The sequence below is a fragment of the Callorhinus ursinus genome, unplaced genomic scaffold (assembly GCF_003265705.2).
Source record: "Callorhinus ursinus isolate GAN/ISIS: 27379988/994484 unplaced genomic scaffold, GSC_fseal_2.0 scaffold3, whole genome shotgun sequence".
Classification (NCBI taxonomy): domain Eukaryota; kingdom Metazoa; phylum Chordata; class Mammalia; order Carnivora; family Otariidae; genus Callorhinus; species Callorhinus ursinus.
In genome coordinates this window covers 30,388,397-30,413,809 of record NW_027397065.1, presented here as the reverse complement: position 1 = coordinate 30,413,809, position 25,413 = coordinate 30,388,397, and the positions used below count along the sequence as shown (strand labels likewise).

At 46.5% G+C, this 25,413-nt stretch overlaps 1 protein-coding gene across 1 annotated transcript in view; it reads left to right on the top strand.

Moving 5' to 3' along the window:
- NSG2 (neuronal vesicle trafficking associated 2) overlaps window positions 1-25,413 on the top strand; it is a 55,304-nt gene that overhangs the window by 17,545 nt on the left and 12,346 nt on the right. The window lies entirely within an intron of this gene.

Here is a 25,413-nt window from a genome sequence, read left to right as displayed (position 1 = left end):
GAGACAATTAGGCTACTGCAGTCGTCCAAGTAGGAAGAGATGGTGGCTCCAACATGAATGGCGAGCAGATAGAGAGACATGGAAAGACTTAAAAGATATTTAGGAGGCAAAATCAGCCATGATTTTACTAGAACAAAGTGGTTCTTTAGATGGATATTGGAGCAGTCTGGCTGGGTATGAGCCCTGTTTCCACTTTATACTAGGCCAAGTGGCCACCACAAGTCTGCAAACCTCATGTATCAGATGGAGGTAATAGTAGGGTCACTGTGAGGGTCAAGTGCAGAAGACATGCAGAGCACTATGACATGCAGAGCACTACGATCTGTACGTGATAAATACAAAAGAACAGTAGCTCTCCAGTGTCAGCTGTGACTGGGGGCTTTGAAAGTGAAAACAGCCCTTGGTTGGAGTGTGTACATGGATAAACATATTGGTCTGTTCCCGTCCCTCCCTATCTCCCTGCTAAATTTGGGTTAGAGCTGCTGGGTGTGTGAGCCTGAGAGGGAGTGTGGCCCCTCTGTATGCATCCCTTGGAGTGTGGGAGCTCCCTGGATGCTGACGCCCTCTTTGAGGACAGGGGCTGCTCTTATTTTTGGCTGTAGCTTCAGTGTCTGGCTCACAGTGTAGGCCCCATGAATATGGATCTGGCCTGAACTGCATGCCCACAAGAATGAGCCTGATCAGAGCTTCAAGGTGAAGGTGAGGGTACCTTGGGGAATAAAGTATATGCATGGGGCCAGAGAGTAAGCTGACCTGTTCTCCTGGCAGTGGAGACCATTAGAAATATGCCCAGATTCACATACAAGAACGTTTACTTCAATGTGTTATTTAGAACATCAAAGTATTGGAAATAATGCTACATTTTCAACAACTTCCTCATGATTCTGTAAATAAGACCATAGCCATATGATGGATTATTTTAGCAGTTTCTCAGGGTTCCCTTTCTCTCAGAAAGTATTTCATTTACTCAGAATTATGGGCTTCTGCAATATTTTCATCTCTTTTTACTTTCCCATGATTTCCAAATTTGATATGAGCATGCATGATTTTGATAATCAGAAAAAAAGTAGGATTATTATTATCGTTTTTACCAAATAGAGTGTTACAAGCTTCTGATGGAATTATTCCCTATTTATCAGTTGCTTTACAATGATAGTTATGAAGACACAATAATTTGGGCAAATACTTCAGAGGGAAAGTTGAGTGAAGAAAGCAAGGATTCAAATTGTGTGTTTTCCAGGATTGGAACTATGCAAAAACCCACAAGTAAACAGAGGGAAAAAGACATGGCAAAAATGTATCAGTGTATGCCCCCTCTGTGGCGGTGTTACAGCAGTGGTGTTGGATGATTTTTTCCTCTTCTTTGACTTTTAGTGATGTTGCTATTTAATCATATTTACTGCCCACAAGCCCCTGAGAGACTGATGCAATCCTCCATTTCTCGAAGGGGAGCCATGGCTCGGAGCAGTGACGTGATCTGCTCCTCTAGCCAGCAAGTAGCAGGGCCGCGGCTCAGAGCTGAGCCAGAGTGGCCTTTCTGTTCAGCCACGCCGCCTGTCGTGGTGGGTCACTCCCCATTCGAACAGAACAGAAGTGAGTCAACGAAGAGAAAAGGAGGGGCTCAGTCCGGGTCTGGGGCTGCAGAAGCCCCCCCCCCACCCCCAGCAGCTTGACTCGATTAGTCCTAGGGGGTTAAGGAGGAAGGGTGTTAGGTTTGGGGGCAGCAGTCCTTTGTCAGCACGGGTGTCACGGGTAGGCAGGGGGCCCTGCCACTTGGAACAAAATGGGAGGAATGGAGCAAATCCCTTTATGTAAAGCTGTGAGCATTCATTAGCCTCTTTTCGCTTTTTTAAAGAGAGCTGCCTCTGGGTTGTGTGGAGGTTATATCTGTTGGGGTGAGGGTGGCTCGAGGACCTGGGAGGAGGCTTTGGGGGAGAGTCTGAGGGTCTGAGCTGTTGGCTGCAATAAGGCTTGGGGCCCAGGTGGTCTGTTTTGAAGACAGAATTTATAGGACTTGTTCCTGTTGGGAAAAGAGCGACTCCTTGGTATTTTGGCTTGGCTGGCTGGGCAAGGGGATGCTGTCCACTGAAGGAGAAACTGGGGGACCTAGGTTGGGGGCATGCATTGAGTGAGAGGTGCCTGGAGCATATGGGCCATGGATGGTGGTCTGGTCACCCTTGTATGTAAATGGCCTGGGGCTCAGGATGGCTCTGCGCTGGAGAACCAGGGCTGGAAGTCAGAATTCCCAGTTAGTCTTAGAGAGTGTGGTGCTGGTAAACAGTGGCTGGGCTACTTCCCAAGGATATTGCTCATGTAGGAGGTAACTATGGGGATGGCAAAGATGCATCTGTCCCTCATTCCAATACCCTCACAGAGGTGGAAAGGCTTATGACTTCACATTTCAGAGCTGATCTAGACAGAGCGGCTCAAAGCCACATAAGAGAGAATGAGAGGAGAGAGTGGCGGGGCAATGAAGTGAGAAAGGTTGGCTGAAAGAATTGTCTGGACTTTTTGTCTTTTCTAAAACCAAGAAAGCTCTTGTGAGAGGTCACAGACTTGAGAAAGTGTTCAGCAGGCTATTTAAGAAAACAGTAGCATGCAGAGAGGAGCCTCTCCTTCTTTCTTAGTCTTGGGAGCTGAGTGTTCCTCTAAAGCTGATTTTGCCGTGGAAGGCGTTGTGCAGGGTGCTGGTCGGTGCAGGGTGCTGGTCGGTGCGGGGTGCTGGTCGGTGCGGGGTGCTGGTCGGTGCGGGGTGCTGGTCTGTGCAGGGTGCTGGTCGGTGCAGGGTGCTGGTCGGTGCGGGGTGCTGTTGTATCTGGCCATGCTGTCAAACCTGGTTGTCCCCCAAGCTGGTGTGAGAAGGAACTGAGTTTTGCATTTGGAGGCCACTGTGTTAGGTTGATGAGAGGTTGTTCTAGGGCCTTGGGGCTAGAATGACCTGGGAAGCTGAGATCACATCTTTGTCACCTCTTAGCTCCATGACCTTGGGAAAGTCCCTTCACCTTTCTGAGCTCCTGATTCCTCATCAATAAACCAGGACACACTGTGGACATAACAAATAGTGTAAGTCCTTGGCACACTCTAGATCTTAATGAATGCTCATCTTATTTCCTTCCTGTTCAGATTCCATTTCTTCCTCCTGGGTTCTTAGCTTCCTGCCTAATTAGCCAGCTTTTGTCTGTTGGTTGAGACAAACCTGGGCCTCCCTTTCCGGCTTTCCCCTTTGGGAACGTGGCTGGGGAAACATGCAGAATTGTTCAAGGGTGGCCAGTTCAATGTCAGGATTCATGGGGAGCCCCTGGCTGTCTACCGTGACCTCTGGAGCTACCTCTTTGCCTACTGGGGAGTGTAGGGAAATTTTTTGGTAGGCTATTTCTCAACACATTGGTTATAACATGAATAATCCCGGTATCTGTTAAAAAACGCTTTTAATCCACTTTTCAGCCTAACAACAACAATGCCTATTGTTATCCCCATTTTACAGATGAGGAACTTGATGCTCAGAGAAGTGAGGTGGCTTCCAAGGTCATTCCGCCCGGCAGTGTTAGAACAAGATAGGAACCCAGCTATATCTCACCCTCTGCCACACGTCCATGCCACCCTGCCATTGTCTGTGCCCATTCTGTGGCTGGCTTGCCTTCTTTCCTTCCTTTTTTGTCTTCATTAATATTTGTTCTGGGCTGGGCCAAATGCCTGTTGCTGGGAGACACAAAGATGCATAAGACAAAATCCTTGCTCTGGAGGAGCTCACAAATGTGGATTCGTCAAGAACATTCTGGCCACCTTCTCAGCTGTACTGTGCCTATAGGATCAACTCCTCTGGGATGCTTCCCCCGATCCTCTCAGCTGGGTTTGGTGCCTCCTCTTGGCTCTGCAGGTCACAGGGGGCCTTGAATGCCGCTGTACTGTAACTAGCTGCTCCTGTATCTGCAGACCTGCCCCCAGCCTCTGGTCCCTGGAGGGCAAGGTCACTTCTGGCCTACCCACGTGTCTCCAGTTCCCAGCACGGGGCCTGGCATAGAGTGGGTGTCTGGTGTGTGGCCACTGGAGCCCCAGTCTTTTGGGACTGCCACTCAGTATTCGTCTCTGACCACACCCCAATTTGGGGTCCACAAAGTCTGACTCTGGTGGTTATGGCCTGGGCAAGCTCAGATAGGGAGGCCGTCCAAATGCATGGGGATGTCTGCAGATCAGACCCAGAACACAGTCAGTGGGAGAAGTCAGAATGGCAGGGATGCATAAGTGGTAAGGGACCAGAACTCACCATTCCTGTCAGGCAAACGGACACGTTACCAGGAAGCCAGGTGGCGGAGGACTGGAAGTGGGAGGGCTAGTAATTCTTAGAGAATAGGGGTCTGTGGGCTGTTACTAAAAAACAAGCAACAACGAACAAACAACACAAAATAAACAAAAGTCCAACTGAAACTTCAGGCCCCTAACATTATAAGGCTTTGCTTTTTCACTATTTCGTCTATCTGCTGTGATCCACTCAGTTCTTTTGGATTTCTGCTCTGCTCCTGACCTGTGACTGGTGCCTTATGTATGTTATCTCACTGAGTGATCCTGGCATGCGGGGCTGGTGAGCTCATCACCCCACTTACAGGCAAGGGAAACAGGCTCAGAGAGCCTGGTGCTTCCCCCAAGTTCCACACCAGGAGGCTGTGTGGCTGGGCTGGGCTCCCAGGCCCTACGCAGGGGCTCAGGAGTCAGGCGAGGCTGCTTGCAGTGGAATGGGAGCTGGGCTACCAGTGAGTAGCTCTCTGGGGATGCTGCGGAGCCAATTTACCTGCTGGTTGTTCCTTTCCTCCTTCCCTTCTGTCTGGCCAAGCGATGGGGCCTTGGTACTCCATCTCAGGCCTCTGCTCCACTAGCGTCCCCCCCACACCAACATGGGAAAAGATATGGGGCAGCCCTGGAACCAGCCTCGCCAGGCTCAAGTGCCACATCTAAAAGCCAGCAGAGTCCAGGCCCCTCTCCCTCCTGAAAGTCTCCAATAACTGTACCTTCTTCTCTGTTCACCCATCCTCTCATCACCCAGCCTCATCCTGGGTCCCTGGGCCTCCTTTCTCAGGCTCCTGTCCATTCTTCTCACCACTCCAGAGAAGGACTCTTCCTAAAGTGCATATCCCATGAGGGCTTTGGCCCCTTTAAAGTCCTTCTGCAGCTCCACAGCTCACCTGCCTCTCCCACAAGCACTCTGACCACCCAAAGCACTTCCCTGATGACACTGTACACAGTATGCCTCCCTGTCTTTCTTCGTGCTGTGCCTTCCAGCTGGAATGCCTTTCCTCCCTTCACCAATGGGCATAGTCCATACTCACCCTTCAACACCCACCCCAAATGGCCCCTGGCCTGTGCGGTCTTGCTGGCTTGCCCACGTGGTCTGTCCTTCCTCCTTGGTTTCCTGCACCTGCTGTACGAGCCTCTATTCTAGCACCAGTTACATGGTGTTGGCGTCATGGACTTACCTGCCGTGTCTTGCACTGACTTGGGATTGGAATGGTGTTTCCTTCATCTTTGCACCTCAAGAGCCTAGCCAGCGCCCGGCCACGTTAGGAACTAAAAGATGCCTTCAATAACTGAATGAACAGGTGCATGAGTAAACAAAAAAATCCACCTGGCTGACTGAGAAACTCCACATTTAAACAACCCCAGAGCTCTGGCTGCCTCGTTTTCAACATCTTTATTTAAAATCAGGGCTTTATCTCTGTTCCTAAGTTTATTGATGATGACACATTCTTGTAAATGTCTTCTTGATGCCACATTCCAAGGGAGGTGAGACCCCATTTATACCTTTGCCATTTGCTTCTGCCAATTTTTCATCAAAACCCCAGGGGCTGCCTTCCTTGGATGGGATTCTAATCTTTGCTGACAGTAGTAAATGGAGATAAGACATTTTACTTTATTATCTGTTGTCTTGGTTTTTATTGCTCTCCTATTTTTTTAAATTTTTTTTATTCTGAGGAACATTCTAGGTGAGTTATTAAAAACATTGCCTGCTGGGTTAAGAGCAGAGTCATTATCTGGCAGGGAAGGAAAGAATTTGCATATGAGTATTTGGTAGAGAAAGGCCCTGATCATATTTGATGTTTATTATTGCATTTCTGGCTAGGGTTTAATTGAAAATCAGAATAAAGATGCTGGTCTATGTTTCTGTCTGGGTGCTTTCTCCAGGCCTGATAGAATCATACTGTTAGAGTAACTTCCAGAAATATATATATTGTTATCAATTGATCATTGAAAAGCAAATGTGGCTTTTTTTTTTTTTTTAAACAAAAACCTCCATGGCGCTGTCTCAAAAGGAATGTACTCAGGATTTCAGTGGGGGCCTGGGTGTCTGGGTGGCTCAGTGACCACTCTATAGCCCAATAACTGGAGCTGCTTTTAATTGCTGACTTCTCATGCTTGTTGATTCAAACAAACACTGGTAAGTAAACGCTGCAATAAAGCAAGTGACTAGTTAATACATTGGATGTATAAGAAGGCTGCTAGAGTTTAGTGAATATCTTCTTTCCTACCAGACTGCTCAGCAGGGGCTGGAGCTGGCTCACACCGCCCCCTGAGGGCCAGTTATTAAAAGGCTGCAAGCCAGTTGTTAAACTGTTGCAAGCTTGTAACCAGCCATAGTGGGAGTATTTACACCATGGAAATGGGCAAACACAGGCAAATTAGGCCCCCCCCCCCCGCAAAATCAATATGAAAGGCAATATGGAAGAAGGGGGAATATAGGGGTCGGGGATTTGTGTGAACTAAAGCAGGTCATTTCACCTGTTTGAACCCATGTTTCCTGACCTGTAAAATGGTATAGTGACGTCCACATTATAAGCCTGGTGTGAGGACTGAGTGAGATAATATAAACTAACACTGTCCCATGGGAGCTCAGGAAATGTGAACTTCCTCTTGTACATTTCTGGGGAGTTGGTCATCTGACCAGATGGAATCCATCCACCTAGTTCGGGCATCCAGTGGGAAGCCTGCCTCATTCCATCTCTGTGAGCCCTCTGTCTCAACTGACATTGCCTGGGCACACCTGTCCCTCCCCACTCGCCCTTTCTACTGTGTCAGCTTTTGACCCTCCATCTCCCTCCCACCTCCTTCCACCCATTATGAGCAACATCAGATTGGATCATTGATCTTGCCTGAGAAATCTTCAGTGGCTCCCTACTTCCTACAGGCAACAGCATGAGGACCTTAGTATGGCATTGCAGGCTCGTCCAAAGGTGGTCCTTGCTGCTAGTTCCAGTCGCTGTGCCACTGACCTCCTGCACCCCCAGGACTGCAGCCTTCTCATAGTTCTGTAAAGCCACCACGCCTTTTCTCACCTCCGGATCTTTGCCCGCGCAGTCTCCCCCCACCTCTACCCCATGCTCTCTGACTTGTGACCCAGCTCAAATGTCACCTCCTGCAGAAACTAGTCTTTGATTCCCCAAGTCAGTTCCTCATCTGGGATTCCCAAAGTCCCAGCATTGCCCTTTGTCCCAGTATCTGTCTCTGCTTGGGCAGAGTTCTCCTGCTACATGGTTGAGTTACTGAAGGCAGCACTGAAGGCAGGGCTTCATAGTGTTTCTTGAATCCCACGTGGGGGTAGTAAGAGGAAGATGTTCATAGAAGGTAAAGCAGTATTTAAAATTATTTGTAGTTAATTAATAACAATAACTTTCTTTTTTTGAACATCTGTATGTGTCAGGTAGTTAGCTAGTCATTTTCCATCTCATCTTTACTATAGCTCATGAAGTAGGCATCATTTTGATATACAGAGGAGAAAACTGGGGATCAGAGAGGTTAGTTAAGGTACCTACAATCACACAGCCAATAAGGGGCGGAATCAGGCTTTTTTGACCCAGAGTGGTATGTGTGACTATGGATGCTTTTGAGTGTACGTGTGAGTGTGTGTATGTGCTCATTTGTCTATACCCATCTTCCAAATTGGGAAACCCTGCACATTTTGGGAACTGGCTAAATGAAACTAAACTGAAAAGTGGTTGTTAGAATTCTAAATTTTGCTGCTTTTCCTTGTTATTTGCCAAGAATTAGGCTAATTTTGCCTTGGCTCTTTCCCTTTTTCTTTTCTTTGAATACACTGTTTGGCCAAGCCCTGAAATGCATTGATCCAAAAAAGAAAAAAAGAGAAGCAAAATTTCCCAAGGGAGAATTGCCATTTTCCTCACTGCTTGTCATGTGGCTTGCCTCATGGTCCCATTACATGGTGGGAGGGTGAATCTCCTGACTTTCTCGCTCTCTGGGCCTCCACTGTTGCAATGCGTGATTATATTAAATGTGATTAAAAAAAAATTTATGATGTTTAAGCTCCTGGAAGTGTCAGAGGCAGACAGGTCCTAACAAAGTGACTGTATGTGCAGCTTGTGTGTCACCACCATGTTCTATAATTATAAGAAAAGTAGTTGTCATAGCAACTGCCAGAGGCCTAGCTTTCTCCTGGAGATGCTGACAAGCTCCTCAGCTCCGTGATCCAAGAAACTGGGAGGGAATTTGGTTCTCTGAGGACATTCAACTTTCACTTGGGTGTTAATCGTGAGCTCACTCTAATTCTCCACAACTTGAACTCAGTTGTGTTATGCAATCTGACAGACAGGGGTTCAAATCTGGTTATAGAACCACTCATTGGCTCACTGGCTGTTTGACCTTGGGCAAGTCACCTCACCTCCATGAGCCTCAGTTTCCTCTTTTGCAAAATGGGGATACTAATGCCCACTTCAGAGGATTGTTGTAATGATACTGTTTGTGATGTATCTGTCAGGGGCCCCTGATATATATTAGATATGTTCCCATTAATCTCTTCACTGTGAACAAATAAAAAATGAAAAATGCTGAATTAGAGAGGGTGGTTGTTTTAATAATAACAGAATTATAATAATAATAATTTTGGTACCATTTGTGGCTAGAAAACCAAATTAGTAAATAGAAATTCTACGATGAATCATGTATATGAGGCAAAGAAAGAGAGAGAGATGGAAAGAGAGAAGAGAGAGAGAAAAGATAAATGAATATGCACCTAGGTGAAATTGACCTGAATGAAAATTCTGCCAATTTTTTTTAAACTACATTTCTTTGAAGCTAAGAAAAAGATCTCTGGTCTCCAAAAAATCTCTAACCTGTGTGAGGAAAACTAACTTCTAGTCTCAGTCTCTGGACCTCAGTTTTCCCATCTGTAAAATGGGCAGTTGGGTGGGATTGCCCCCAAGGTCTCTCCTGTCTTTGATGTTCTTACGGTGGTTCTCAACCAGGGATGATTTTGCAATGAGGGGAGACGTTTGGCAGTATGTGGAGACATTTACAGTTGTCACAGCTGTGGTGTGTGTGTGTGTGTGTGTGTGTGTGTGTGTGTGTGCATACTACTGGCATTTAGTAGGTAGAGGGCAGAGATGCTGCTAAACATCCTGGAATGCACTGGATGACCCCTACAGTGAAGAATTATCCTGCCCCAAATGTCATGGGTGCCAAGGCTGAGAAACATTGGTCTAGGACTTACTACCATGTTTATCGGTCTAAAAAGAGGAATCATGCCATTGTCGCCCCACTAAGATGTGTCAGATTTGTCGAGTATTCAGTTCTTATCCTAGCCATCTCCTAGAGAGTTGAAGCCCTAGGAAAATTAGTTAAGGTAAAGACAAAGACTTCTCAAGATCCCAGGGGCTTAATAAAAAATGAGATGGCCTTGGGAGGTGGGGAAAATATGGTCCTGTGAATTTTCTTTTTTCTGGGTGCTGCATAACTCTAAACAGACCAAATGTGATTGTTTCATGGGCAAACAGTGCAATTTTAGACCCATAAATATTATTATTTCTTTATTATTATTGCTTTATTATATTATTATATAATAAATGCTTTACTATTATTTCTCTATAGAGAATAAAAATAAGTCTTTGTGTATATTTCAACTGCACCCCCATTTCTAGCTTCAGCCTTTGATTTTAACATTCCAAGTCACAATCAGTGTGTGTTTCTTTTCAAAGTCATTGTGATCACTCCTTACTCCTGCTTAAAATTATTTTGGGGCTTCCCCTGGCCTTCAGGGTGAAATCTGAACCCCTTAGTTCATTGTACCTGGTCCTCAAGGACCTGTCTTTTGTTCATCTCTTCAATTTCCCTTCCTTCCTTTCGCCAAACTCCTCCCGCCAACCTACATTACCCACGGAATCCTGGGCACACTCTGCCCTATCTCCTCCACTCCTCAGCTTAGCTGTTTCTTGCACCCTGAATATTTTTCTCTCCCCCGTGGTCTAGTGTACACCTGTTCATCTCATTGGCCTGGCTCAAACATCACCTCTCTTCCCTGCTGTCAGTTATGGAACAGACCGTTTCCTCTGGGATCTTCCTCACTGCACAGAGTTTGTCAATTTCATGCAGTTATTTCCTTACCTGCGATTTTCCATGGCCCTGTGAAAGCCTGGGCTCTTGGAGACAGATGTCACCCCTGGCTGAGTTCTACATCCCTCATAGCTATTGACCATGCGGCCTTGAAAACAATAGGTGGTCAGTAAGTTTTCTTTTTAAATAAGAGTAACACATCTACGTGTGCAAAATTCCCACAGTGTAGAAAGGCATAAAATGGAAAATGTTTCCTTTTCTCTCCCTCTGTAATCCTTCTCACCTCAAATACTCATCATCTATGTCTGTGCTGTACAAATTGGAAGCCTCTAGCCAGATGTGACTATACTCCTTTATCAAAATGAAATAAAATTCAGAATTTAATTCCTCAGTCACACAAGTTACATTTCGAGTGCTCAATAGCTACAGGAGTCCAGTGGCTACCATAGTGGGTAGCTCAGATTTACAGGACGTTTCCATCATTGCACAAAGCTCCATTGGATGGCCCAGGAATACTTTATGTTCTCATCTAGAGACATTTTCTACATGGCAGCATATATAGATTTATATACACATGTATACATTTGATATCCTTTTTGTTTTCTCAAATGGGACCATTTTATATATATTCTTCTGTACCTTGCTTTTTTTCTCTTAATAATATAGCTCAGAGATCCTTGTACATCAGCACACTGAGATCCTTTTATGTTCTTGTTAATGACTGTAGACTGAGGGTTTTCATAATCTTCCTAATCAGTCTCTTATTGTTGTTCTAGCTTTCAGTCTTTTGTCGTTAAAAACCCTGCTGCAATAAACTTCCTAGTGTGCATGTCTACACACACACACACACACACACACATCTTTCATATATTTTACAAATATATTGGTAAGCTATGAGAATCTTCATCTTACAAGCTTTGCCAGAGAGTCTGTGAATCTTCGATTTTAATAGATTTGGTCAAATTATCTACCAAAACTTTTTCCCAACAATCTATACTTCCTCTATCATGCCTACAAGTGTGTTCTTCCTCACATTGCTAGTTTTAGCAAGCTTTAAAAGTTTTACCAATCTGATATAGAGAGAATGGCACCTCTTCTTTGTTTTAGTTTGTATGTCTTTCATTATCAGTGAGATGGAGCCACTTTCTGTGTACTAATTGACTGTTTGACCTTTGCATCCTTCCTGGAAAACATCTTATTTTGTTGGGCGACTTGCTGTTCCTTCCTGCTGATTTGTGTGGCCTCTTCCCAAAGCTAAGAACTTAGTCATTCTCACCTATTTGGTACTTTCTTAGTTGTCCTTTGCCTTTTGGTTTTGTTTATGGTGTTACTTCTTTTTTAAGCCTGCAGGATTTCCTACTTTTGCTTTAACTGAGATTAATCACCAACTCTAGAAGTCCTAAAGGAAAATATTGATACATTTGACTCTATAAAAATCAAGGCCTTCTTCCACCCTAAACTCATGTTTTCTTCTGGTACTTTTATGATTTTATTTTCTGTAATAAAATTTTGATCCATCTGGAATTTGCAAAGAGCAAGGTAGGAATCCAACTTTCTTTCTTTAGAAGTTTGCCATTGGTTCCACATTTATTAGTGAATCCTTCCTCTCTCTGATTTGACATACCCCCATTTTTAGATAGTGCATTCCCATTTGTATTTGAGTTTATTTCTGGGTTCTCTTTTCTTCCATTGATCTGACAGTTACTTGATATCAAAAATTGAGACAATACCAAATTGTCTCAATTACATAGTTTTATTATTTATTATTATTTTTAAGTAGGCTCCACACCCAGCATGGAACTCGGTGTGGGACTTGAACTCACAACCCTGAGATCAAGACCTGAGCTGAAACCAGGAGTCAGATGCTTAACCAACTGCACCATCCAGGTGCTCTTTTGTCATTTACATTTTGATGGATTTTTTTTTTCCTCCCCAAATACCTTTTCTGCATGTACTGAGGGGATCATATGGTTTGTATTCTTTGGCCTGACATTATGGTAAATTATATGAGTAGATTTTTAAATACTAAGCCATTCATACACGTCCACATTTGGTCATGGTGTACTACTGAATTCTGTTTGATAATATATTCTTTGGAAATTTTGCTTTAGGAATCTTGTGAGTTTGTGTTGAGTAATTTTGTGTGTGTGCTGCCTTTGTTAAGAAAATGTACATGCCTTTTTCTTTCTCGATGCTCTAGAAAATTTAAAAGAATAGAGTAATACTGTTTCTTTGAGGTTTTTTTTTTTAAGAATTAACACATTAACTCATCTGGCTTAGTGTTATTGGGAGGGTGTGGTAGTTTTCAGTAAATATGTAAAGAACTAATAAACAAATTTCATTTGTACCCAGCTTCTTCTCTAAAGCTTTGAAAGTTTATCTTTTGAAATGCGCCCATTGTCATTCTCTTAATTGTAACTCCGTTCAGCAATTTTTCTCTAAGTGGCCCCATTCAGTCAATAAATATTTACAGAATAGCGACCAGGACCCAGGCCTTGGGGTAGGTGGTGTGGGTGATTCATGGAAGTACCAGACTTGGCCCACAATCTAATGTTCCCGGCATCCAGCTAAAACCTGCATTCATGTGCATCTATTTGATTTTAAAGCAACATCATTTATCATTGAATATTAATAGAGCTCCGGGCTCTGTATTTACAGTTTCCCCTTTAGGCATACACGAATTATTTTTGGCTCTAGAGTGCAACATCTCACTCCCTCATACAGCAAATTGTCCCTCCTTTTTGTGTTGGAGCCTGCTGCCGTCTCTGACTCTGGTCTGCAGAGTCCATGCTGCTCTTCAGCGGGTGGAGTTCCTGGTGTTACTCACCTCTACTTCTCTGAGCTAGGTTTTTTTTTTTTTAATCTGTAAAATGGAGATACCAATCTTGTTTTGTGATACTTAGATGGGAAAACACTTGTAAAACATCAAAATGCAGTGGGCACCCAGTAAACCTGAGTTTATCTCCTTATTTTGGTATTTCCCCAAATACCTAGCTTAGTACTTGGCTATCAAGAAGCCACTCGTGGAATATGTGTTCAGGTCTGGATTAGTTTTAGAGCCCTTGACTGGTCTTCCTACCTCCCAGTTTTACCACCTCCAATTCAATTTCCAGCCAAACTGCCACAGTAATGTTTAATGCTCACATGGAACCACATCAGTGAACACCAGATATTAAACACGGGTTAGCTCTCTGGTTCTCCCAATAAACTCTAGTCTGACATCAAGGTCCTTCTTGAGCTTGCCTCTGTTTACCTTTCAGCTTCCTCTTTCACCGTCACGTACCATCCACACCCCCATATCTTGGCACAGGCTGTTCTCTCGGCCCACATCACCCTTCCCCACCTCCTTCCAGGCTGGCTTAGGAACCCTCTCGCCTGGTGCTGTCTTCATCACAACTTGCCTTCTAAAGGGTTCTCCTGAGGGTAGAGACCACATACCTGTCATTTCTATGTCCCATGTGCCTGGCCCTGGGTCTGCTATGGACTAGATGTTCTGCCAGTATCTGTTGCCAGATGCATGATTAGTCTTTGGGTTACATGGTAAAACATGAATGAGATTTTCTCCATTTCAGTTCTCAGAGGAGCCCTGGGGAAATAGTTCTTTAAAACACGAAAATGAGGCCAGGAAAATCAATTGCATTTCTTGGCTGCAGGAGATGACAGAAAAGCGTGACTTTCGGGAGCCTCCCAGGGCACGACACTATAATGGGGAGTTGGAGGCACCTTTCATTTAACGTGGATTTCAAGCAGGGCCCAGGCTGGAACTCACCAAACCATTCAGCCACCCACTGCTCATGAAATTCAGAAGCAGGCGTGCTTGAAAAGCCCCGAGACGCCTTGCACAGCTCCTTTCTTCTTTTTAAGTAATAATGAGCTGGCTGGGCAGCCTTGCCAATGATTTTACAGTTAAACACCCACGCTCCAAGATGCCTCCTTCAATAAGTGGATGGGGCAAAAAGGTCAGAGAAGAGATAGGAGGGCGAATATTGATGGAGTGTCTTCTGGGTTCCAGGCACTGGGCTTGCGGTCTTTATCAGCTCCTGGACCTTCCTAACTGTCCTGTGATGGGGACATTACTGTAATCACTCCCTTTGTACAGAGGGAAAAACAGAGGGTGAGAGAGAGGTGACTTGCCCAAGGCCACACAAGTCAGCTAAGAACCATTTGTGCATCTTCCGAGCAATTTTTTTTTTTTTTTAATCTTCTGGACTCTGAATGTTCTAACAGATCCAGTTCCTTTCTTTTGTCAGGCTGCTAGTAAACGTTGAGCCAATTTTTGCCCCCCTGCTCTGAGTGTGGGCACTGTTATAACACCTGCTTCCAATTTATGCCCATCTTTGTTCCTTCCACTTACTTCATTACTGTTTTCCTCATCTGTAAAATGGGGCTAATCATAATAATCCCCACCACAGAGGATGGTTGTGAAGACACACTGGAGAAACCAGGTAATGTACTCAAGGCAGAACTTGGCACACTGTGAGCATTCAATGAATGGTAGTGATTGCTAAATCATGTAGCTTGTAAGTTGCCTTAAATCATTTCTGGAAATAGATGGGGGGTGTAATAAAAATCAGACGAATGAAACTGGTTGGGTGGCATTTATTTACTCAGCACAGATTTATTGGACACCTACTGCAGTCAAGCCTTGGACAAATACAGGGGGTGCCAAGATAAATCTTCAAGGCTGGGGACCCTCAAGGAACAGACAGCACGGGGCAAATGTCAAACTGGCTTTCTTAGCCATGGACAGCCTGTCGCTAAGAACATTCCACCCTCTGCATCTTCTGCCCTGCTTGATTTCCGTGTCCGGGAAGCCACCCTGACCTGAACCTCACTCCCAACCCTTTCGTTTTCTGCAATCCTGCAAAGAGCAGCATCGAGGAAATGACACTGCCCCTTCACTCTAGGTCACGTTGCTCAACTCCTCCTACCAGGGCTGTTGGGAGGGGTCGGGCTGAGGTCACCATTGAATAAGCACACAAACGGGATTGCAATCCCTTTAGGGAACTCAGCAGAGGGAGGGTAATTTCATTAGGTTCCAAGCCCTTGTGTTAGTGTTCTGCAGAGAGGTTTCTCTGTGGCCCTGCAGGCTGGCTGTGTGCTCAACCTTCTGTGTCTACTGGGTGATTTGTTCGTCTTTGTAGAGTCAGAGCAATTTATAAGGGACATGCACCTCCATTATTTGGAGTCAGGGAGAGTGGGCGAAATGCAAGGGTCTGATTCCTGCCCCAAGAACACCATGCAAAAGTTAATTAAGGTTCTGACTCACCAGACCATTTTGATGAAATTAAGAGGTTCAGCTAAGCATTGACTATTTCAGTGACAGGAAGTCAAACAGTTGGCTCTGCAGGTGACTGCTTAAGAAATGTATTTCAGTAATAATGACAATAATGATATCCAACAATGTTGGGAGCTTTACATCAAGTGTCTCTGGGAGTCCTTCCAACGTGCCTGGTAGGTAGCTGTTATGATAATTCCATTTTTGCAGACAGGAGATGGAGGCTCAGAGAGGTGGTGCTACTTGCTTAAGGTCACACAGCCAGAAAATGGTGGAGCAGAGACTGGATCCCAGGCCAGTCTGGTGTTAGAGCCTGCTTCCTTCTCCCACCTCCCACTGCTTCCCTTTAAACCTCTGCATCCCAGTCTCTGCAAAGCCAAAACTGAACTGCCATACCCCTTGTATCCTGATCCCTTGGAAGCCTTTTGTCTTCTTCATAATAAATCAAAATCATAATCACGGCAGCAGTAAATCAACTTCATGACCTATCTGCTCAAAGCCCATTTGGCTGCATGTTGGGACAGATTTGTAGCTATAATCACTCCTTGTGGAAACAGCAAGGCTTGTGTGACATCTTAATTTACTGAGTTTCCCCTGGTGCCAAAGAGCCCTGGCAAGATTTGTGAGGGTCTCCTTATCTGGACCATATTTACAAAATGCGGGTGAGTGACAAGGTTGTAGGGGAAGCTCCAGGGCTCCCCTTGCTCAGCAGCCCAGGCAGGAGGAAGGCCCAGGTGTGCTGAACAAATGTTAGAAAGAAGGCCTTGACCTGGCCTTGCTGTGGGACCCTGGGAAGTCCCCTAGCTTGACCTCAATAAGACAGGGACAATAGCATCTTCATCAAACAGTTGTTGTGTGGACTTGATAAAGCAATGTGTGCAAAACCCAGTGCCTGGCTCATAGCAGATGCTCAATAAATGGTAGATCCTTCTTCTCCACACCCCCAAATCCCCTCCCTTCCCTGCGGTAGAAGGTGCTGGGCCTCTTTGGAGATGTTTTGTGGACACATGCTCCGGACACCTTGAATCCTCCCACCTGACCTGTGTAGTAAATCGGTCATCACCTCCCTCGTAGAACTGATTGGGGGCAAGTCCTGGTTTCACACTTTGCTGCTATCTGACCCTGAACCAACTACTTTTTGGAACCTGATTTCCTACAGAATAGGATTGAAAAGGCCAATTTTATAAGGAAACATTTAAAATGTATAATGAAAGAAAACATAGTTTTGTATCTGCTGCCCCCAATTTAAATATCGGGAAATTTCCCATAAGGTTCCGAACCTCCGTCTTTTCTTGAGAAAGCAGATTCGCTGTAATGAGCCCTCATTCCTGTCCTTGACAGCACTTGCCTGGGGCTGAGCAGCTGCTGTCCCCGTGGACGGGGTGTTTTCCCTCCAGTGCCTGGCCCTGGCCCTCTTCCCCCATTTATGTTGCTTGTCTACTCTGTGCTCGCACATCTTGGGAGCCTAGGAAACCTTGACTCCTTCCCCCTTGATACATTGTTTAGATCAAGTTGCATTTGTTTAGATCTCTGTTCTGCGTTTGTCTTTATCAGCTTAGAAAGACACAACCTTGTGCAGTAAGGCCCTAGCCTCTCCATCTTGTGAAAGCGTTACTGTCTTAAAAAGACGGTCCTCGGGTCCAAAACGAACAATGGTTTGAACTTCTGAAATGAAAAATATTTCAGGAGGCCAGAGATTTGTCTCCCACATAAGCGGGGCCCCCAGACCCTCATTTCTGCTTTCTAATGATTATGCAAATAGCAAATTATATTGAGAGATAAGTTATTGCTTTGGAATGTTCCAGTTTAAATTGTGCTTCTTCTCTTTCAAGGGTTCCACAATTATTAATGAATTCCCGGCTCGAGCAGGGTCCACACTTGGGCACCACTCCTCCTTCCGTGGGGGAATTTCCCTTCCTGGGTTCTGAAAGAGACTCTCGAATTATTGCTCATATAAAGTTTGAGGCCACAGATGTTTCCTTTTCCTTTCAAAAGGCAATTTACTGAGCTGGATTCGTTTGGGGCCCTAGAGGATAGGCTTCCTTAATGGGTTTTTGGGAGCTTCCACAGGGAGCCGGCCAAACAGTGTAATAACGCCATCTTTTTGGTTTGGGGATGGAGAGAACCTTTGTCTTCCAAAGAGCCACACTACCAGCAGCCATTCCAGAGGAAGTAGTGTGAGTGGAAGGTAACACACAGCCTTTGGAATCGCCCCTGAGTTCAAATTCTGCATCTTAATTCGTTATTTGAGTCTACCTAGGCAAGCAACTTAACTTTTTTGGGTCTTATGTTCCTCATTTATAAAACAGGAAAAATGAGAAGACCTACCTTATAGGGTTGGTTTTAAAAAGCTACCAACAAGAAATAAAGTTAAAACAACCAGCTGTGTTTAGGAATTCTTACTGCCCATCTTAAACCTTTCCAATGAAATCATCTTGGATATGGAAGCACGGCCCATAAGCACAGCCAGCTCCCTCTCTAAGAACTAACTCCTGTGGAGGAATTAAACAGAATGTAGGAGTGAACAAAACACACGCTCACTCTCCAGTCCTTGCCTGCCACTTTAGGGCCAGCATTTCTACCCCAGAGGTAGTATGACAGAAATTGTTCTGCCCTCTGCTGAACGTGTAGAGCAAAGCTGGGCCGCTGATCTGTATGATCCACAAGGTACCTTTCAGTGCTTCTGGGGGCTAGGGATCGTTGTAACCCCCATCTTTAGGTGGAGAACCTGAGGCTTAGAGACGTCACAGAACTTGTCCAAAGTCATGCAGAAAGCAGGGTAAGAGCTGGAAGTGGAGAGCAGGTCTGTTCTGAGCTTGCACGGGCCTCAGACCGGCCCTGGCCACTACTGATGGCTGTCCTCAGTCTTGTCCGGATAGTTCATAAAACCCAAACAATTTCTTTTCTTCTGATTAGGCCAAACAGACCCACAAAGACACCGAGGGTCTTTGTTTTGGTCACTCTGGTTATCTCTCATTCACAGGTATGTCCTTGAGTCCAAGGAATCCAAAATAGGAGAATGAATTCATTAGTATTCAATGAATGCCGTTTGTTTGGCATGAAAAAAATCATTCAAAGCATGGAATTGTGGGACAGTCAGAGGAAATCAGATTTTAGATCCTGAGGCACCTTCATTCTTCCCAGATCCTTGGTGAGGACGAAGAAGGGGCTGGACAGCTCTGGGCACTGGCCCTGCACCAGGCATTGGGCTCGGTATTTCCACACAGCGATTTCATTTTATCCTCACCCCAGGGCTTCAAAGTGGTTATTATGATCCCAATTTCCAGATGAGAAAGCTGAGGCCTGGGAAATCTAAATGGGACAGCCATTGCATTTTTCTCCCTTTATCAGGATGGAACAGACGGATGGTAAAATGTTCCGCCTGAGGCCACACTGAAACATCCTTGGCTGACCTGAGAATATTTGGGCCTTGAGGGCCGACTCAGCTCCTAGGTGTGACCTAAAGGTGAAACTGCTGAGCATCCTGACTGGGCCATGTGGCTGTGGAGTCAGCTTACATACCCACATGTGTACTTTGCCAAGAGCTGGGAAGACAGCTGTTTTGGTGCCAGAACCCTTTCACTCTTTCCTTCTGAGGCTCCCTGCCAAGGACGTCTGTACGTAAGGAGGCAAAGTACCCCTGGAGAGCACCCGATATCCGGACAGATCGCTTCTTCCGTGAGCAAAGCAGGCATGAGCTGTTGGTGGGAGGCCTCAGAGAGCCTTTGGCTTCTCATCTTGGCCTGCCCACCCTCACCCCAAGGAGGGATCTCGTACTACACTTTAAGAAAAGAGCAGTCCAAAGCACATTCGCCACCACCGGAGGGAAAAAAATGTGAGCTGGAAGATAGGAGAGAGTGTTTATTCCCAAATCCTGATGTAGGCTCACCCAGTGATCACATGGGTCAAGAGGCCACAAAGAGAGGAGGTATAGACCTGAAAAGAGATGGCACAGGCTCCTCCTGGGCAGGAAGAAGAAGACCCTTACCCTGTCCTGATCCACGAGGCAAGAAGTAAGGAAGAGAGATTCAAGAGGCCTGACCTGAAGGGGGAGGAAGGGAAAGGTTCAAGGGTGGAAGCTGGTGCCTGTCTTTAAGACATAGGGTCCATAGCAACAGATATTCCTGCCAGGCTCTGAAAAATCAGGTCCGCGATGCTTCTCCTTTAGGGGAACCAGAAAGGGGACCAGTGAGGGGAGCCGTACTGGAGGCCCCTGGGACCACCCCCAGGCTGGTGATTCATGAGAAGGACTCACAGGACCCAGTGTATAGCTGTATTCAGCACTCTGTTTTATTACAGCAAAAAGGAGACAAGGCAAAGGAGAAAGGGCCACAGTCAGGCACGGGCTTCCAGACCCTTCTCCTCATGGAGTCATGCTGGACACAGCTCCCACAGCAATGAGTTGTGACATGCATGAAATTGTGTCCACTAGGCAACTCATTAGAAACTCAGGGTTCTTACTGGGAGCTGGTCACGTAGGCACCCCCTTGCCCAGCACGTACCCACATTCCAGACCCCCGGAAGGAAGGCAGGTGTCAGCATCATCCGTACTGCCTGCGTAGGTTAGGCATAATGAGCCACTCTTACTAGTTCTGGGAACGTGCATGTCCCCAGGCACCAGCCAAGTGCCAACCCTGCAAGTAGACCTTCCGAAGGTAAAGGTCTCAGGCCTGGGGCTTTAACTCTTTTCTGTGAGTCTCTTTTCCAAGACTCCTCCAGGTGGGGAGGGTGCACATGTCTGTGCGTCTGTGTGTCTGTGGGTGGGGTGGGAGGGAGAGGAGGTAAAGGTGGGGGTACAGATTCCTTCCTCCTCACGGACAAAGGCAGCAAATTGAGGAGAGGAGCAGAAATGCCGCCTCCCCCAAGCACAGCTGCTTTCTGTCCGAGGACCCCCTGCTGTGGGGCTGCTGTGGCACTGGCAGACATGGTTTCTCACCCTTGCAAGATGTATAGGAAGACGTGGAGGGGCTTATCTGGTTCCAAAACCCCGCTGGTATTTCTAGCAGTGCCACACATTGGAACATAGAGGATGATTTCTAATTTTCCAGACTAAATCTTGCTGACCTGCTTCTTTCTCTCTTTTTAAAATCAACCTCTCTGCCAAGAAAGGGGATTGAGGAATGAAAGTAGCTTAATGGAACCGGGTATTTGGGCGGCAGGGCTGGTGTCTCCATGGAGATGGGTCTAGACAAGGGCTGGCTGGGACGCGGGGGGACAGCGGTGTGCTTCTGACTGTGGTTATGGTGTGCACGGAGCCCTGGCTGGAGGGGACCTGCCCTGCTCTGCTCGGGGGCCCGGCTCTGGGTGTGGCTGAAGCAAACGCGTATGAGTCCTTCCCAGCTCCCTCGTACGTTCTTTGTGGCAGGGCCAGGACAAGAACTGGACAGGTCACGGAGGCATGGCCCCTGCCCCTGAAAAGCTCCTGGTCGAGTGGGGTAGGCTGATGGGGCAAGAAGTCATGACAACACAGAGCGCTAAGTGACCATGGCTAGAACCCAGCACCTGGGGGCTTCAGAGAGGCCTCACTCCTGAGGGAAAGGTCTGGGAAGGCTACCTGGCGTGTGCTGTGGGACCGCACTCCAGGGAGAACGCAGTGGAAAGGCATGCCAGTAGCAGGAAGTCTAAAACTTTCAGGAGCTAAGGAGAGAGAGAGAGAGGGAGAGTGTGCGTGTGTGTGTGTATGTATGTCTGTGTGTCGGTGCATAGGTCTCTGTGTCTGTGTGTCTACCTGCGTCAGTATGTTGGTCTGTGTGTGTGTGTGTGTGTGTGTGTGTGTGTGTGAGGGTTGCTGAGACAGTAGTAGTTGGTGATGTGGGACAGGTCAGCAGAGGCCAGATGATGAAGACAGTGTAGTGCTGAGGACAGAAAATGTGTTTTGGATCCAAATAGATCTGGCGTCTAGTTCTTGCTTCATTACTGATGGGCTGGAAAACTCTGGGAACTGAAGAAGTGCCAGCAATCCTCAGGTTCATCATCTAGAAAGCAGGAATATCAACCATACCCACTTTTTGGGATACTGGGTATGACTGAGTGAGCTAAGATTTGTAAAGTGCTGAGTATCTGCCAATCAAGAGTGGGAGCCCCTTGCTCTCTTCTCTTAGAGGCCAGGCAAAGAGTTTTGGTCTTTGCCTTGATCTAACTATAGTTTCCAGGTTACTTGAAACCCGGAAACTGTTAGGCTTGTGTGGAAATGCTGGTTTCCAGGTGTCAGGGCAGACTGAGGGAACCAGAATCTCTGGGTGTAAGGCCCGGGACCCTGCATCTACTCAGTCCCCTCAGATGGCTTTGATGCTCAGTAAATCGTAGATGCACCGGGTCCGGACATCAGGTCAGCCCCGCAGTGGGCCGAGATGAGATCTACAGCCACTCCCACAAAATGTGCTGAGGAATAATTTAAGAAGATCCCTTTGGAGGCCAGCAGAGATGATGGATTGGGAGGGGAAGGCAGGAGAAGCCAGAGAAAAGATGACCCCCATGAGAGGTGCCTTTCTGTCCCATCAACAAAAATCACCGGTGGGACCTTTGGGCCCTTGGAAACCCAAAGGCAGACAGCACTGCCCGTGAGGGGTTGTCTGTCAGGGAGAACAGGTCACAGGTGATGGCAACACAGTGTAATACCCGGTGGTCCTCGTGCTGCAGAAACACCTGGGCCAAGCTCAGCTCTGAGGATGCACGATTATAACAGTAACAGTGGTGGCCACGAGAAGTATTAGTTCATCACTCTCACATTTACGTGGCCCTTTGGCCTTTTGCATTATTCATCTTGGTCATACTTCATGACGGTTTTGTGTAGATTAGTGTAATGAGCTAGAGCCATTGGCAGGTGGTAAAGTGAGGTCTGTCTGGTGCTGGGAGGGGCCAGGCTTTCCTTGTGGTCGTAGAAAGTTGGATGGGTGACGAATGGGTAAAATGGGAAGAAATGGAAGAAATCAAGATTTATGCAAGGATGCATGTGGATAAGAATCAATAGAAAGTGTGTAAAAACAGAGTTGAGAGGATGGCAGGATTGTAATGGGTGTTTTCCTCTTGGATTTCCATGTTGTTCTTACTATAATGGTGCAGCGCACTTGGAATAAAAATAAACTCTAACACACTTATAGATTTATCAGCAGTATAGCCGTTGGTAAGGCAGCTGTATTTCTCAGTTAGACCTGAGTTTCAATCTCCACTCTGTCTTCATATATGTCAAGTCATTGCCATCCGTAAAATGGGCACATTGCTAGTACCTTCCCCAAGGAGTTTCGAGGACATGAAATGATGTGAGCCATGTATGTGCTCCATGGGTGCTGAAGTCATTACCACGGGCCGGGCCTATCCTGAAGCCTTCATGCATTGCCCGGGGTCACACAGTAAGTCAGTCATGGAGCTGGGCTTTCGGTCTCGACATCCTGGCTCTAAAACTCTACTCCATTAAGTTCTTGGTGCTAGGGACAGGGCCAGGGAAACCAGGATGTCACTGAGGCAGGATTTATGGAGAATTTACCATCCCCTTGCACTTTCCACTCAAGCCCTATTGTCAGGATCTTTGGGGCCGAGCCAGGAGCAAGGCACCGGGTGGCCTAATTCTGTCTCTGGAGGTTCCAGCTGTTGCATTCAAAAGATGAATGTCTGTCGGGCAGCTCTGTTTTTATCTCCCCACAAAGTTTAATTTCCCCGATGTGAGTGGTTCGATTACTTTGAGGTTTCCAGGGTTTGCATTCTTCATAAAAAGGGTGGTTTCCTGAGCATTGTGATGCCATGAGGCTGCAGTACATGAATGTGAATGAAATTCACGTTTCCTGCCACAATGAGGGTCCTAGATCGGTGTCCTGGCTCGGCAGACAGTGGGAGGCTTTTGTTCTTCTCCTCTGTCTTCCTAACTCCTAGGATTTCCACGTCCACGTCTAGGTGACATCCCCCCTAGAATCAGTTAAGAGTATAGATTGTCTTCTTTCATTGAGCTATTGCAAGGAAAGGCAGCAACAGGGCAGAGAAATATTTACCAAAAGTCCACTTAAGGTAATGGTTAGGGTTGAGAAGGTCAGAATCAGGTATTCCAGAGTTCCATTCAAGCTCTGCTGCTTCAATAACCAGGTGGCCTCAGGCAGGCTACCCGGTGCCTCTGCGCCTTTGTTTGCACAGCTGTAAAATGCAGGGAATACTGGGATTATAGGTTTCCCATGAAAGATTTAAAAAAAGACACTACCTTCAAAGTGCTGGACATGGTACCCGGTGTATTACTGAACAATCAGTAAAGGATTGCTATTATCGGTTGAGCCCGTGCACCAGGACAACCTTGGGCATTTTTTTTTTTTAAGATTTTATTTATTTATTTGAGAGAGAGAGAATGAGAGAGAGAGAGAGCACATCAGAGGGGATAGGGTCAGAGGGAGAAGCAGACTCCCTGCCGAGCAGGGAGCCCGATGCGGGACTCGATCCCGGGACTCCAGGATCATGACCTGAGCCGAAGGCAGTGGCTTAACCAACTGAGCCACCCAGGCGCCCAACCTTGGGCATTTTTACAAACAGTGAATCAATGGATCCTCTCAGCCGTCCTGTGGGCTGGGAGTTTTGTCCCCATTTAACAGATTAGGAAATGAGCTCAGAGTGGTGAAGCATCCTGCCCAAGGTCACACAGCTCATCAGAGGCAGAGGTAGGCTGAGAGCCCTTTTGGGATGGGGCCACCACTGCTGCACAGAACTTCATGGACAGTGCCCAGAATGGAGAAGCCAGTCCTCCCAGCCATCAGAGAGGGGCCTCTCTCTTTGACAGGCACAGCAGACAGACCAGGAGATTCCTCCAGGGGCAACTAATAATTCTTCCAGCGTCAAATGGCCTTATGCAGTGATTTTATCCAGTCACCCCGCAAGGCAGTGAGGGCTAAGGAATGTGGGGTATACATTAGCATCCCCTCTACCCAGTGCCAGCTCATGAGCCAGAAGCTGGGACCACAGAGGCAAAGAAGGTACGGTCCCTGCCCCATGACACACACAATAGAATGGATAGTCGTGGTACGGGGCCGAGTGCTTAGTGGTGGAGGAAAGAAAGTGTGATGAAACACAAGTAGGCAAGGGAAGGCTCGTCAGGGAAGGCAACATGCTGTGAGTTGGGTTTTGAAGCATGCCTAGGAGTTCACTAAGGGCGGAAAGGCTGAAAAGGTGCATAAGAGCAACATATGTTGAGAAAAATGGCAGTCTTCTGGAGTGGTTGGAAGTTTTGGACTACATGCTGAGGAGCATGGCAGATGATGTGGAGAAATCCAAGAGTTCCCATTTGCAGCACTGCCAGGCACTGTAGGAGGGCATTCTATCAGTTTCCTGGGGCTGGCATAACAAATTACTGAAGACTGTGTGGCTTAATGCGATGGAAATGTACTCTCACAGCTCTGGAGACCAGAAGTCCGAACTCAAGGAAGGGTTTTGCACCCTCTGAAGGGTCTTTCCTTGCTTCTTGGATTCTGGTGGCTCCAGGTATTCCCCGGGCTTGCAAGTGTATCATTCCAGTTTCTGCTTCTCCATTCAGATGGTCCCCTCTTCTCCTTGTGGGTTTGTCTTCCTCTCTATGTCTCTTATAAGGGCACTTATTCTTGGATTTGGAGCCCACCTGCATAATCCAAGATGATTTCATCTTTAGATCTTTAACTTCATTGTATCTACAAAGATTTCTTTTCCAAATAAGGCCATATTTACGGGTTCCAGAGGTGAGGACATGGACATCTGTCTTGCGGGGTGAGTCACTACAAGGCTTCACATGCATTATCTGATTTAATCCTCAGAACTCTGAGAGGCAGGTACTATTATTATTCCCCTTTTATAGAGGAGGAAAG